Consider the following 14,248-nt stretch of genomic DNA (forward strand, 5'->3'; position numbering starts at 1 on the left):
AAATTTCTGAACAAGGTTAGAAAATGTCCTGCATTTCCACCACATCCATTAGGGACTCCCAGTGAGAATCATGATCAAATATCATTTGTTTTTGGATCATACCTCAAAACTGAAACTACTTTTTATAATGGTTATTCCGTTTGCATTTCCACTGTTGTGCAAAGTAGTATGAAGACTCCAAATAAAATAAAAATAGAAATACCTGATGACTCGGCAATTTCTCTTCTGTGTATGTACTAAAGAAAATAAAATCACCACCTCATAAAGACATTTGCACTCCATGTTCTTTGCAGCTCTAGTCACAATAGCCCAGATGTGAAGGTAACCTCAGTGTCTGTAGGTGGACAAATGGATAGAGAAAATGGGTTGTATGTATGCAATAGACTATTATTCAGCCATTAAAGAAAATATCTTGTCATTTGCAACAATATGAATGGAACCAGAAGTCATTATGTTAAGTTAAATAAGACATACAAAGAAAGACAAATATTGCATCTTCTTACTTTTACATGAAAACTAAAAAGCAGGATTTCCTGTAGACAGAGAGTAGATTGTTGCTTACCAGAAGGCTGGATGGATACAAGAGAGAATGGGATAAAGAGAGGTTTATTACTGAATACAGATATAGCAGCTGTGGCTCAAATGCATCCAGACCCACCTCACCGGCCACCACTACATTACCAAAGAATTAACATGCAGGGGCAAAGCCACTAACACCTCTGTGTTACTGGCACTGGAGGAACTCAAAGAAACTGTGAGAGAAGGAAAGAAAAGCTCCAAAGCTCTGTCCTTTATCTCAGGAATAACAGCCTCATCTCCCACCTCTTCTCTCTTCCCTCAGGAATAACAGCCTCATCCTGCTGGAAAGGGCAGAAAAGAGGAAGCTGAAGATATCAGTGGGAATACATAGTGGCTGCTGAAAGAAGACCGGGGAAAAAACAAGGAGACACTCTAACCAGGAACGGGAGGAAGATGCATGAATCAGCATCGCACCTGTAGGAGGGGCAGGGATACTTGGAAGGACACACCCTGATCCAGTACTGTGATGTCTGCCTGGAGTATGGCTCCCTCACAAGGACAGAGAGTGCCTGTTCAGTGCAACCCCTCCCACCACATTGACAATTGTCAGGTCCATGTGGCTTTGGCATGACCATATAGAGATGAAAAAAGAGTCTCTGGGGATAGCACAAGATTAAGACCCAAAGCCAAGCAGAAAACAAAAGTAAGGTGCACTGGAGGAATCTGCATGTCTGGTGGCTGCAGAGAAAATGCACTCCAATTCTGGCAGCCACTGCATCAATGACTTTCAAATGTATCCCTGACTAATTTTAGACAATTTTCTACAATAAAGGCCTATAAAAGATCGGGTGTGATCATCTACAAGAAATGAAAAAATCATAAAGCAAACAATTGGCTGATATAAGGAATCTGATGTAAGTATCTGTGGAACATAACTTTTGAAATAACTTGCATAAATACTTTGAAACATTTACACTTAGTTCCATAATTCATTTATGTGTAACTTCAGAAGAAACTGCCAACATGTGTTTATTTTTAGTAACTAATATTTTATTAATATCATGCCTGTGAATGTAACAAAGACCACAGAATAGGTTCTATTAGAACTATTGATAAAAAAGCCAACTTTGAGGTTTGACAGGTGTGGCTGGCAAGATGGCCGAATAAGAACAGCTTTGGTCTGTAGCTCCCAGCAAGATCAACACAGAAGGCAGGTGATGTCAGCATTTCTTTTTTTTTATCTTCAAATTTAAATTTATTAAGACATTCAGCTATGTCTGTCAGTCTACATCCAAATTTGCTACTAAAAATAAAATAAAGTCACATCTCACATTAGGAATACCGAGGTCTGAAAAACACTTTTTGAGCCAAACCTATTGTATAAATAAATGACTAGTTTCTTTTCATACCAAAATTCCCACAAAAAATTACATCCCCCCCAGTTCTACCTGTAGCCAGGATGAATGTAAAAATTTAAATATGACACATCCTTGTCAAAGAAAAGGTGCAACGTCTGTTAACAGCTTTAAAAGTGGCATTTGCAGAGTGTGATCATACAGTTATGTACTCATTCCCAAAGTGCAAATATTGCCATAATTTAACACTGTTTTGATTCAGTTGCAAGAATTAAACATTACACAGGATTGAAAAGCACACCCAGGGCCTCTATCAGTGCCCTAAAGCCCTTCCCACTTTGGTCTCCTTCACTAAAGCAGACTCCAAAGTGTTCATTAGAGTTTTAGTTTACTTCACACAGCCAGCGAAGTATACAACATATTAACAAAAGTTTCATATACATAAAAATATTGAAGACTCTGTCATAAAGTTCAAGAGTCTCAGGTTACATGAATGCACCCGCAAGGCCCAAGTGCCCACCCACCCCTTTCCTAAAGCACATATGAAGTATGAGCGTGCTTCAATCTTTGAATACAATCAATGCCTCGTCATCTTTGATTTCATTTCAGTGCTGTATAAGACTCAATAATCACCTGACTGAGTTCCAATTAACTGAGGAGAAAGCGGGTGGAGAGGGCTGGTTGCTATTCAGACTTGATAATGAGAGTGATCTGTCCCATGGAGAGTGAAAGTTCATTTCCACTTCTGCTTCCTTCTTTCCATGCTGTCCTCATGCTCTTTATCCTCACTTCCTCAGTCCCTTCAACACTCAAAATCTGATTTTATTTCTCTCTCACACACATCAGGGGCAGTTTCTGAAGTTGTCGAGGTTGAATTTTCTTCACAAACCTCTATATAACATCAGCATAGGACATATAAATATATTTTGATTAGCATACATTGCAAAATTTCTCCCACAATGTCAGGGGATGAAAGCAGGTGGTCCCCACTGAGAGTACTTCCTCGATTAGATCCTCGGAATGTCAATTTCCTGCCTGATCATCTCATTTTCATTCCTCAAATCAGAACATGAATTCCATCTTGAGTTAACTTCTCCTCCAGAGTATCGAAGCATCATTCCTGCTGCTTCTCCTCTAGGCTGATTCAACAGGATGTGCTTCATCTTTTGCACTGTGAGGATATTCTTTGGGGTCAAAAGCCCCTTCCTGGTTATCTGGTCATCTGGCGATGTGCTCATTATTGTCCCTAGGACCTTCCTGTATCCTGGTCCCTGGAGTATGCTCTTGGCCTGGGGGTTCAGTACCTACCTGAAACATGATGGATGAGGTTTTGCTCAGCTCCAGCATGAGGCTGTAGAACTGGCTCAGTTCCTAATCCTGGAAGCTGGGAGGAGTTTTTCAGGTGGCAGTGGCACAGAGGGCAGGTCTCCTGGACATACAGCAATTTCTTTTCTTTTTTTTTTTTTTTTAATTTTATTTTATTTATTTATTTATTTTTTTTAGATTTAATATTATTCCATTATTATTTTTTTTATTTTTATTTCTTTTTTTTTATTATACTTTAGGGTTTTAGGGTACATGTGCACATTGTGCAGGTTTGTTACATATGTATCCATGTGCCATGTTGATTTCCTGCACCCATTAACTCGTCATTTAGCATTAGGTGTATCTCCTAATGCTGTCCCTCCCCCCTCCCCCCATCCCACAACAGTCCCCGGAGTGTGATGTTCCCCTTCCTGTGTCTATGAGTTCTCATTGTTCAATTCCCACCTATGAGTGAGAACATGCGGTGTTTGGTTTTTTGTCCTTGCGATAGTTTACTGAGAATGATGTTTTCCAGTTTCATCCATGTCCCTACAAAGGACACGAACTCATCATTTTTTATGGCTGCATAGTATTCCATGGTGTATATGTGCCACATTTTCTTAATCCAGTCTATCATTGTTGGACATTTGGGTTGGTTCCAACTCTTTGCTATTGTGAATAGTGCCGCAATAAACATACGTGTGCATGTGTCTTTATAGCAGCATGATTTATAGTCCTTTGGGTATATACCCAGTAATGGGATGGCTGGGTCAAATGGTATTTCTAGTTCGAGATCCCTGAGGAATCGCCACACTGACTTCCACAATGGTTGAACTAGTTTACAGTCCCACCAACAGTGTAAAAGTGTTCCTATTTCTCCACATCCTCTCCAGCACCTGTTGTTTCCTGATTTTTTAATGATGGCCATTCTAACTGGTGTGAGATGGTATCTCACTGTGGTTTTGATTTGCATTTCTCTGATGGCCAGTGATGAGGAGCATTTCTTCATGTGTTTTTTGGCTGCATAAATGTCTTCTTTTGAGAAGTGTCTGTTCATGTCCTCTGCCCACTTTTTGATGGGGTTGTTTGTTTTTCTCTTGTAAATTTGTTTGAGTTCATTGTAGATTCTGGATATTAGCCCTTTGTCAGATGAGTAGATTGCAAAAATTTTCTCCCATTCTGTAGGTTGTCTGTTCACTCTGATGATAGTTTCTTTTGCTGTGCAGAAGCTCTTTAGTTTAATGAGATCCCATTTGTCGATTTTGGCTTTTGTTGCCATTGCTTTTGGTGTTTTAGACATGAAGTCCTTGCCCACGCCTATGTCCTGAATGGTATTGCCTAGGTTTTCTTGTAGGATTTTAATGGTTTTAGGTCTAACATATAAGTCTTTAATCCATCTTGAATTAATTTTTGTATAAGGTGTAAGGAAGGGATCCAGTTGCAGCTTTCTACATATGGCTAGCCAGTTTTCCCAGCACCATTTATTAAATAGGGAATCCTTTCCCCATTTCTTGTTTTTGTCAGGTTTGTCAAAGATCAGATAGTTGTAGCTATGCGGCATCATTTCTGAGGGCTCTGTTCTGTTCCATTGATCTATGTCTCTGTTGTGGTACCAGTACCATGCTGTTTTGGCTACTGTAGCCTTGTAGTATAGTTTAAAGTCAGGTAGCGTGATGCCTCCAGCTTTGTTCTTTTGGCTTAGGATTGACTTGGCGATGCGGGCTCTTTTTTGGTTCCATATGAACTTTAAAGTAGTTTTTTCCAATTCTGTGAAGAAAGTCACTGGTAGCTTGATGGGGATGGCATTGAATCTATAAATTACCTTGGGCAGTATGGCCATTTTCACGATATTGATTCTTCCAACCCATGAGCATGGAATGTTCTTCCATTTGTTTGTATCCTCTTTTATTTCATTGAGCAGTGGTTTGTAGTTCTCCTTGAAGAGGTCCTTCACATCCCTTGTAAGTTGGATTCCTAGGTATTTTATTCTCTTTGAAGCAATTGTGAATGGGAGTTCACTCATGATTTGGCTCTCTGTTTGTCTGTTATTGGTGTACAAGAATGCTTGTGATTTTTGTACATTAATTTTGTATCCTGAGACTTTGCTGAAGTTGCTAATCAGCTTAAGGAGATTTTGGGCTGAGACAATGGGGTTTTCTAGATATACAATCATATCATCTGCAAACAGGGACAATTTGACTTCCTCTTTTCCTAATTGAATACCCTTTATTTCCTTCTCCTGCCTGATTGCTCTGGCCAGAACTTCCAGCACTATGTTGAATAGGAGCGGTGAGAGAGGGCATCCCTGCCTTGTGCCAGTTTTCAGAGGGAATGCTTCCAGTTTTTGCCCATTCAGTATGATATTGGCTGTGGGTTTGTTGTAGATAGCTCTTATTATTTTGAGATACGTCCCATCAATACCTAATTTATTGAGAGTTTTTAGCATGAAGGGTTGTTGAATTTTGTCAAAGGCCTTTTCTGCATCTATTGAGATAATCATGTGGTTTTTGTCTTTGGTTCTGTTTATATGCTGGATTACATTTATTGATTTGCGTATGTTGAACCAGCCTTGCATCCCAGGGATGAAGCCCACTTGATCATGGTGGATAAGCTTTTTGATGTGCTGCTGGATTCGGTTTGCCAGTATTTTATTGAGGATTTTTGCATCAGTGTTCATCAAGGATATTGGTCTGAAATTCTCTTTTTTGGTTATGTCTCTGCCAGGTTTTGGTATCAGGACGATGCTGGCTTCGTAAAATGTGTTAGGGAGGATTCCCTCTTTTTCTATCGATTGGAATAGTTTCAGAAGGAATGGTACCAGTTCCTCCTTGTACCTCTGGTAGAATTCAGCTGTGAATCCATCAGGTCCTGGACTCTTTTTGGTTGGTAAGCTATTGATTATTGCCACAATTTCAGAACCTGTTATTGGTCTATTCAGAGATTCAACTTCTTCCTGGTTTAGTCTTGGGAGGGTGTATTTGTCGAGGAATTTATCCATTTCTTCTAGATTTTCTAGTTTATTTGCATAGAGGTGTTTGTAGTATTCTCTGATGGTAGATTGTATTTCTGTGGGATTGGTGGTGATATCCCCTTTTTCGTTTTTTATTGCATCTATTTGTTTCTTCTCTCTTTTCTTCTTTATTAGTCTTGCTAGCGGTCCATCAATTTTGTTGATCTTTTCAAAAAACCAGCTCCTGGATTCATTAATTTTTTGAAGGGTTTTTTGTGTCTCTATTTCCTTCAGTTATGCTCTGATTTTAGTTATTTCTAGCCTTCTGCTAGCTTTTGAATGTGTTTGCTCTTGCTTTTCTAGTTCTTTTAATTGTGATGTTAGGGTGTCCATTTTGGATCTTTCCTGCTTTCTCTTGTGGGCATTTAGTGCTATAAATTTCCCTCTACACACTGCTTTGAACGTGTCCCAGAGATTCTGGTATGTTGTGTCTTTGTTCTCATTGGTTTCAAAGAACATCTTTATTTCTGCCTTCATTTCATTATGTACCCAATAGTCATTCAGGAGCAGGTTGTTCAGTTTCCATGTAGTTGAGTGGTTTTGAGTGAGTTTCTTAATCCTGAGTTCTAGTTTGATTGCACTGTGGTCTGAGAGACAGTTTGTTATAATTTCTGTTCTTTTACATTTGCTGAGGAGAGCTTTACTTCCAACTATGTGGTCAATTTTGGAATAGGTGTGGTGTGGTGCTGAAAAAAATGTATATTCTGTTGACTTGGGGTGGAGAGTTCTGTAGATGTCTATTAGGTCCACTTTATGTAGAGCTGAGTTCAATTCCTGGATATCCTTGTTAACTTTCTGTCTCGTTGATCTGTCTAATGCTGACAGTGGGGTGTTAAAATCTCCCATTATTATTGTATGGGAGTTTAAGTCCCTTTGTAGGTCACTGAGGACTTGCTTTATGAATCTGGGTGCTCCTGTGTTGGGTGCATATATATTTAGGATAGTTAGCTCTTCTTGTTGAATTGATCCCTTTACCATTATGTAATGGCCTTCTTTGTCTCTTTTGATCTTTGTTGGTTTAAAGTCTATTTTATCAGAGACTAGGATTGCAACCCCTGCCTTTTTTTGTTTTCCAGTTGCTTGATAGATCTTCCTCCATCCCTTTATTTTGAGTCTATGTGTGTCTCTGCACGTGAGATGGGTTTCCTGAATACAGCACACTGATGGGTCCTGACTCCTTATCCAGTTTGCCAGTCTATGTCTTTTGATTGGAGCATTTAGCCCATTTACATTTAACGTGAATATTGTTATGTGTGAATCTGATCCTGTCATTATGATGTTAGTTGGTTATTTTGCTCATTAGATGCTATAGTTTCTCCCTAGCCTCGATGGTCTTTACAGTTTGGCATGTTTTTGCAGGGGCTGGTACCGGTTGTTCCTTTCCATGTTTAGTGCTTCCTTCAGGAGCTCTTTTAGGGCAGGCCTGGCGGTGACAAAATCACTCAGCGTTTGCTCGTCTGTAAAGTATTTTATTTCTCCTTCACTTATGAAGCTTAGTTTGGCGGGATAGGAAATTCTGGGTTGAAAATTCTTTTCTTTAAGAATGTTGAATATCGGCCCCCACTCTCTTCTGGCTTGTAGAGTTTCTGCTGAGAGATCAGCTGTTAGTCTGATGGGCTTCCCTTTGTGGGTAACCCGACCTTTCTCTCTGGCTGCCCTTAACATTTTTTCCTTCATTTCAACTTTGGTGAATCTGACAATTATGTGTCTTGGAGTTGCCCTTCTCGAGGAGTATCTTTGTGGCGTTCTCTGTATTTCCTGAATCTGAATGCTGGCCTGCCTTGCTAGATTGGGGAAGTTCTCCTGGATAATATCTTGCAGAGTGTTTTCCAACTTGGTTCCATTCTCCCCATCATTTTCAGGTACACCAATCAGACGTAGGTTTGGTCTTTTCACATAGTCCCAAATTTCTTGGAGGCTTTGTTCATTTCTTTTTATTCTTTTTTCTCTAAACTTTCCTTCTCTCTTCATTTCATTCATTTCATCTTCCATCAGCGATACCCTTTCTTCCAGTTGATCGCATCTGCTACTGAGGCTTCTGCAATCTTCGCGTAGTTCTCGAAACTTGGCTTTCAGCTCCGTCAGCTCCTTTAAGCCCTTCTCTCCATTGGTTATTCTAGTTATCCAGTCTTCTAAGTTTTTTTCAAAGTTTTTAACTTTTTTGCTATTGTTTTGAATTTCCTCTCGTAGCTCAGAGTAGTTTGATCGTCTGAAGCCTTCTTCTCTCAACTCATCAAAGTCATCCTCCATCCAGCTTTGTTCCGTTGCTGGTGAGGAACTGCATTCCTTTGGAGGAGGAGAGGTGCTCTGTTTTTTAGAGTTTCCAGTTTTTTTGGTCTGTTTTTTCCCCATCTTTGTGGTTTTGTCTACTTTTTGTCTTCGATGATGGTGATGTACAGATGGGTTTTTGGTGTGGATGTCCTTTCTGTTTGTTAATTTTCCTTCTACCAGACAAGACCCTCAGCTGCAGGTCTGTTGGAGTTTACTAGAGGTCCACTCCAGACCCTGTTTGGCTGGGTGTCAGCAGCGGTGGCTGCAGAACAGCGGATTTTCGTGAGACCACAAATTCAGCTGTCTGATAGTTCCTCTGAAAGTTTTGTCTCAGAGGAGTACCCGGTTGAATGAGGTGTCAGTCTGTCCCTACTGGGGGGGTGCCTCCCAGTTAGGCTGCTCAGGGGTGAGGGACCCACTTTAGGAGGCAGTCTGTCCGTTCTCAGATCTCCAGCTGCGTGCTGGGAGAACCACTACTCTCTTCAAAGCTGTCAGTCAGACAGGGACATTTAAGGCTGTGGAGGTTCTCGCTGAGTTTTTGGTTGTCTGTGTCCTGCCCCCAGAGGTGGAGCCTACAGAGTCAGGCAGGCCTCCTTGAGCTGTGGTGGGCTCCACCCAGTTCGAGCTTCCTGGCTGCTTTGTTTACCTAAGCAAGCCTGGGCAATGGCGGGCGCCCCTCCCCCAGCCTCGCTGCCGCCTTGCAGCTTGATCTCAGACTGCTGTGCTAGCAATCAGCAAGACTCCGTGGGCTTAGGACCCTCCGAGCCAGGTGCGGGACACAATCTCCTAGTGTGCCGTTTTCCAGGCCCGCTGGAAAAGCGCAGTATTAGGATGGGACTGACCCGATATTCCAGGTGCCGTCTGTTTCCCCTTTCTTTGACTAGGAAAGGGAACTCCCTGACCCCTTGCGCTTCCCGAGTGAGGCAATGCCTCGCCCTGCTTCGGCTCGCGCACAGTGCGCTTCACCGACTGTCCTGCACCCACTGTTAGGCACTCCCTAGTGAGATGAAACCAGTACCTCAAGCAGAAATGCAGAAATCACCAGTCTTCTGTGTCGCTGGGGCTGGGAGCTGGAGACCGGAGCTGTTCCTATTCCGCCATCTTCAGCAATTTCTTAAGACAGCCTGCATGGAAAAAATGACTGCAAGGCGTGATCACAGCAGATTCAGTGTCCCAAACAGATTCTTATTGAAGGAGTTACCTGATAACAGATGGCACAAATATCATTGTGTTTCTCAAGCTGCTCTTTCGTAGCAATGGGTAACGATTTAATCTTATTCACAACATCCCTGTGGAGAAGAAAGCTGTTCCACCCCAGCTGGGCCCGAAGCCACACGTTATAGTAGGAATGAATGAATACGATCACTGAGCCCATCACTGTCCATTCTCCAAAGACGGTCTCTGAGATGCCATAGGCCACCACACAGAGGGCCACAAGAAACTCCAGCAGGCGGTAAGTGCCATTCACATAGTAGATGACATCATCCATGTTTTCCACTGGCTCTTTTCTGAATTCCTCAACCATAAATCAGACATAAATAAAAAGTGTTCCCAGAACCTGAAGAGAGGTAAGAATGCTGCTGGAAATAATGACAAGAAGCCAAAAATCCATGTGGAAAAACTGGCAAATCATATAAGCCATATGAGCAGGGAATACCAATAAAAATAAACAGAGGCTTACGGCACGGAAGTGTTTCCACAAGCTCTTGTCTCTAGTTGCTCCCAGTGCCAAAACAATAGGATCTGCAATTTCTAACACAGACTGTAGGATAGAAGCTACGGCAATGAAAAGGGTAATACTGGGCAGGAATGCCCGATGAACAACCTGCAGTTCTACCAGCCCAGTCTGCACTGCCAGGATTAACAGCGTTACTCCTTCTGTCATGCCCCGATTCATGGCAGGATCATTCATGAAAGCTCGATAACCCTGCAAGTAAAACTTGCAGAGTGTGAGAACGCCCAAGGCAACAAAAGAAACCGTGAAGAGCAAACCCAAAAGAGAGTAAGGAGTGCTGCAGCATTCTGCAATACTTGTCAGAAAAAGGAAAAGAAGCCTCTCACATGATGCAGGCTGATCTCGAGTACTGAAATAGGAGTAAATCTGAAGAGCAAATAAGATGAGCCAGAAAACCATGAAAAGAACAGGGACTACCAGTTGATTTCACAGGGACATTCCCAAGGCGAGAAGGCCATATACCTCCACTACCTGAACCAATTCTCTGTATGCAGATTTAGCAAGGTTATAAGGTAGCAAAAGATTAGACCCAAGAAAATAAAGAACTTCCAATCCAGTAAAAATCATAGCAAATTTATTGATGATAACAATTGTCTCCAAAGGAACAAGGCAGAGTTGTGCTAGTAGACGAAGCACATGAGCTGAAAACAGCCAAATCTGCTTTGTTTTCATGACACAGGAGCATAAAGTACACACCACCGACTGACCGATTAAGGCTGTGGTAAACCGATTCATGGAGATAGGTTCTAAATACATTGGTCCCTCATAGGCAAACTCCAGTTCACTCCGAACGTAGTCCCTGGAAATTTGATGTCCAGCATAGAGGAGCAGAGCAGTCAAAAAATATAGATAAAGCTGAACCAGTTGCTGCCTGGGCAATGTTAGCAGCACCACACTTAAGATATAACCTCAGGCTGTGGACTCCCTCCCTGGGGAGAGGCGCTGCTGGCGGGCGGGCTCCGCAACTCCCCGGCTCTCTCGCCCGCCCTCCCGTTCTCCTCGGGCGGCGGCGGGGGCCGGGACTGCGCGGCTCACAGCGGCGGCTCTTCTGCGCCAGGCCTCGGACGCTGCTTCTGGGGAGGCGGAGGCAGCGGCAGCGGCACGGCCCTTACGGTCACCATCGTCCGCGGCAGCAGGCGCTCGCGGGCCGAGCCCCTTAGCAGCGCGCGCTGGCAGCGGCCATGGCCTCCTGCTTTCACCCATGACAGCATTTCGAACTGAGGGTCATCTCATTGGGACTGGTTAGAAAGTGGGTGCAGCCCACGGAGGGCGAGTTGAAGCAGGGTGGGGTGTCACCTCCCCCAGGAATTCCAATGGGTCAGGGAACTCCCTCCCCCAGCCAAGGGAGGCCGTGAGGGACTGTGCCGGGTGAGAGACCGTGCGGTGAGGAACGGTGCACTCTGGCCCAGATACACTTTTCCCACAGACCAGGGGATTCAAAACCCGCAGACCAGGAGATTCCCTCGGGTTCCTACACCACCAGGACCCTGGGTTTCAACTACAAAACTGGGCCATTTGGACAGGCACCAAGCTAGCTGCAGGAGTTGTTGTTGTTTTTTTTTTTAATATACTCCTGTGGCACCTGGAACGCCAGCAAGAGAGCACCTTTCACTCCCCTGGAAAGGGGGCTGAAGGCAGGGAGCCAAGTGGTCTAGCTCAATGGATCCCACCCCTATGAAGCCCAGCAAGCTAAAATCCACTGGCTTGAGATTCTTGCTGCCCGGACAGCGATCTGAAGTTGACCTGGGATGCTCGAGCTTGGTGGGCGGCGGGGCGTTTGCCATTACTGAGGTTTGAGAAGGCGGTTTTCCCCTCACAGTGTAAACAGAGCCACCGGAAGTTCAAACTGGCCGGAACCCACCACAGCTCGGCAAAGCTGCTGTAGCCAGACTGCCTTTCTAGATTCTTCCTTGCTATGCAGGGCATCTCTGAAAAAAAGGCAGCCATCCTAGGCTTATAGTTAAAACCCCCATCTCCCTGGGACAGAGTACCTGGGGGAAGGGGTGGCTGTGGACACAGCTTTAGCAGACTTAAACATTCCTGCCTGTTGGCTCTGAAGAGATGAGCAGATCTCCCAACACAGCGCTCCAGCTCTGCTAAGGGACAGACCGCCTCTTCAAGTGGGTCCCTGGCCCCCATGCCTCCTGACTGGGAGACACCTCCCAACAGGGGCCGACAGACTCCTCATACAGGAGTGCTCCAGCAGGCACCTGGCAGGTGCCCCTCTAGGACGAATCAGAGGAAGAAGCAGGCAGCAATCTTTGCTGTTCTGCAGTCTCTGCTGGTGATACCCAGGCAAACAGGATCTAGAGTGGACCTCCAGCAAACTCAGCAGACCTGCAGCTGAGGGGCCTGACTTTTAGAAGGAAAATTAACAAACAGAAAGGAATAGTATCAACATCAACGAAAAGGACATCCACACAGAAACCCCATCCAAAGGTCACCAACATCAAAGATCAAAGGTAGATAAATCCACAAAGATGATAAACCAGTTCAAAAGGGCTTAAAATTCCCAAAACCAGAACACGTCTTCTCCTCCAAAGGATCACAACTCCTCATCAGCAAGGGGACAAAACTGGATGGAAAATGAGTTTGACCAACTGACAGAAGGAGGCCTCAGAAGGTGGGTAATAACAAACTCCTCCGAGGTAAAGGAGTGTGTTCTAACCCAATGCAGGGAAGCTAAGAACCTTGAAAAAAAGGTTAGACGAACTGCTAACTAGAATAACCAGTTTAAAGAAGAACAAAAATAACCTGATGGAGCTGTAAAACACAGCACAACAACTTCGTGAAACATACGCAAATATCAATAGCCGAATTGAACAAGTGGAAGAAAGGATATCAGAGATTCAGGACCAATTTAATGAAATAAAGTGTGAACACAAGATTAGAGAAAAAAGAATAAAAGGAATGAACAAAGCCTCCAAGAAATATTGGAGTATGTGAAAAGACCAAACCTTCGTTTGATTGGTGTACCTGAAAATGACGAGGAGAATGGAACCAAGTTGGAAAACACTCTTCAGGATATTATCCAGGAGAACTTCCCCAACCTAGCAAGACAGGCCAACATTCAAATTCAGGAAATACAGAGAGCACCACAGAGATACTCCTCGGGAAGAGCAACTGCAAGACACATAATCTTCAGATTCACCAAGGTTGAAATGAATGAAAAAATGTTAAGGGCAGCCAGAGAGAAAGGTCAGTTTACCCCTAAAGGGAAGCCCATCAGACTGTCAGCAGATTTCTCTGCAGAAACCCTACAAGCTAGAAGAGAGTGGGGGCCAATATTCAATATTCTTAAAGAAAAGAATTTTCAACCCAGAATTTCATATCCAGCCAAATAAGTTTCATAAGCGAAGGAGAAATAACCTTTACAGACATGCAAATACTGAGAGATTTTGCACCACCAGGCCTGCCTTACAAGAGCCTCTGAGGGAAGCACTAAATATGGAAAGGAAAAACCAGTACCAGCCACTGCAAAAACATACCAAATTGTAAAGATCATCAACAATATGAAGAAACCGCATCAACTAATGGGCACAACAATCAGCTAACATCATAATGACAGGATCAAATTTACACATAACAATGTTAACCTTAAATGTAAACAGGTTAAGTGCCCCAATTAAAAGACAGAGACTGACAAATTAGATCAAGACTCAAGACCCATCGGTGTGCTGTAGTCAGGAGACGCATCATGTCTCACCTAGGTCTCAAAATAAAGGGATGCAGGAATATTTACCAATCAAATGGAAAGAAAACAAACAGTGGTTGCACTCCTAGTGTGATATAAAACAGACTTTAAACCCACAAACATCAAAAAAGACAAAGAAGAGGATTATCTAATGGTAAAGGTATCAATGCAACAAGAAGAGCTAACTATCCTAAATATATATTCACCCAATACAGGAGCACCCAGATTCATAAAGCAAGTTCTTAGAGACCTACAAAGAGACTTAGACTCCCACACAATAATAGTTGGAGACTTTAACACCCCACTGTCAATATTCGACAGATCAATGAGACAGAAAATTAACAAGGATATTCAGAACT

General features: G+C 43.1%; 1 pseudogene; it reads right to left on the reverse strand.

Annotated features, from left to right (window-relative positions):
• Positions 1-2,378: 2,378 nt before the first annotated feature.
• On the reverse strand, positions 2,379-11,114 carry LOC129472655 (RING finger protein 145-like; annotated as a pseudogene).
• Positions 11,115-14,248: the final 3,134 nt, after the last annotated feature.

The sequence above is a fragment of the Symphalangus syndactylus genome, chromosome 22 (genome assembly GCF_028878055.3).
Source record: "Symphalangus syndactylus isolate Jambi chromosome 22, NHGRI_mSymSyn1-v2.1_pri, whole genome shotgun sequence".
Taxonomy (NCBI): domain Eukaryota; kingdom Metazoa; phylum Chordata; class Mammalia; order Primates; family Hylobatidae; genus Symphalangus; species Symphalangus syndactylus.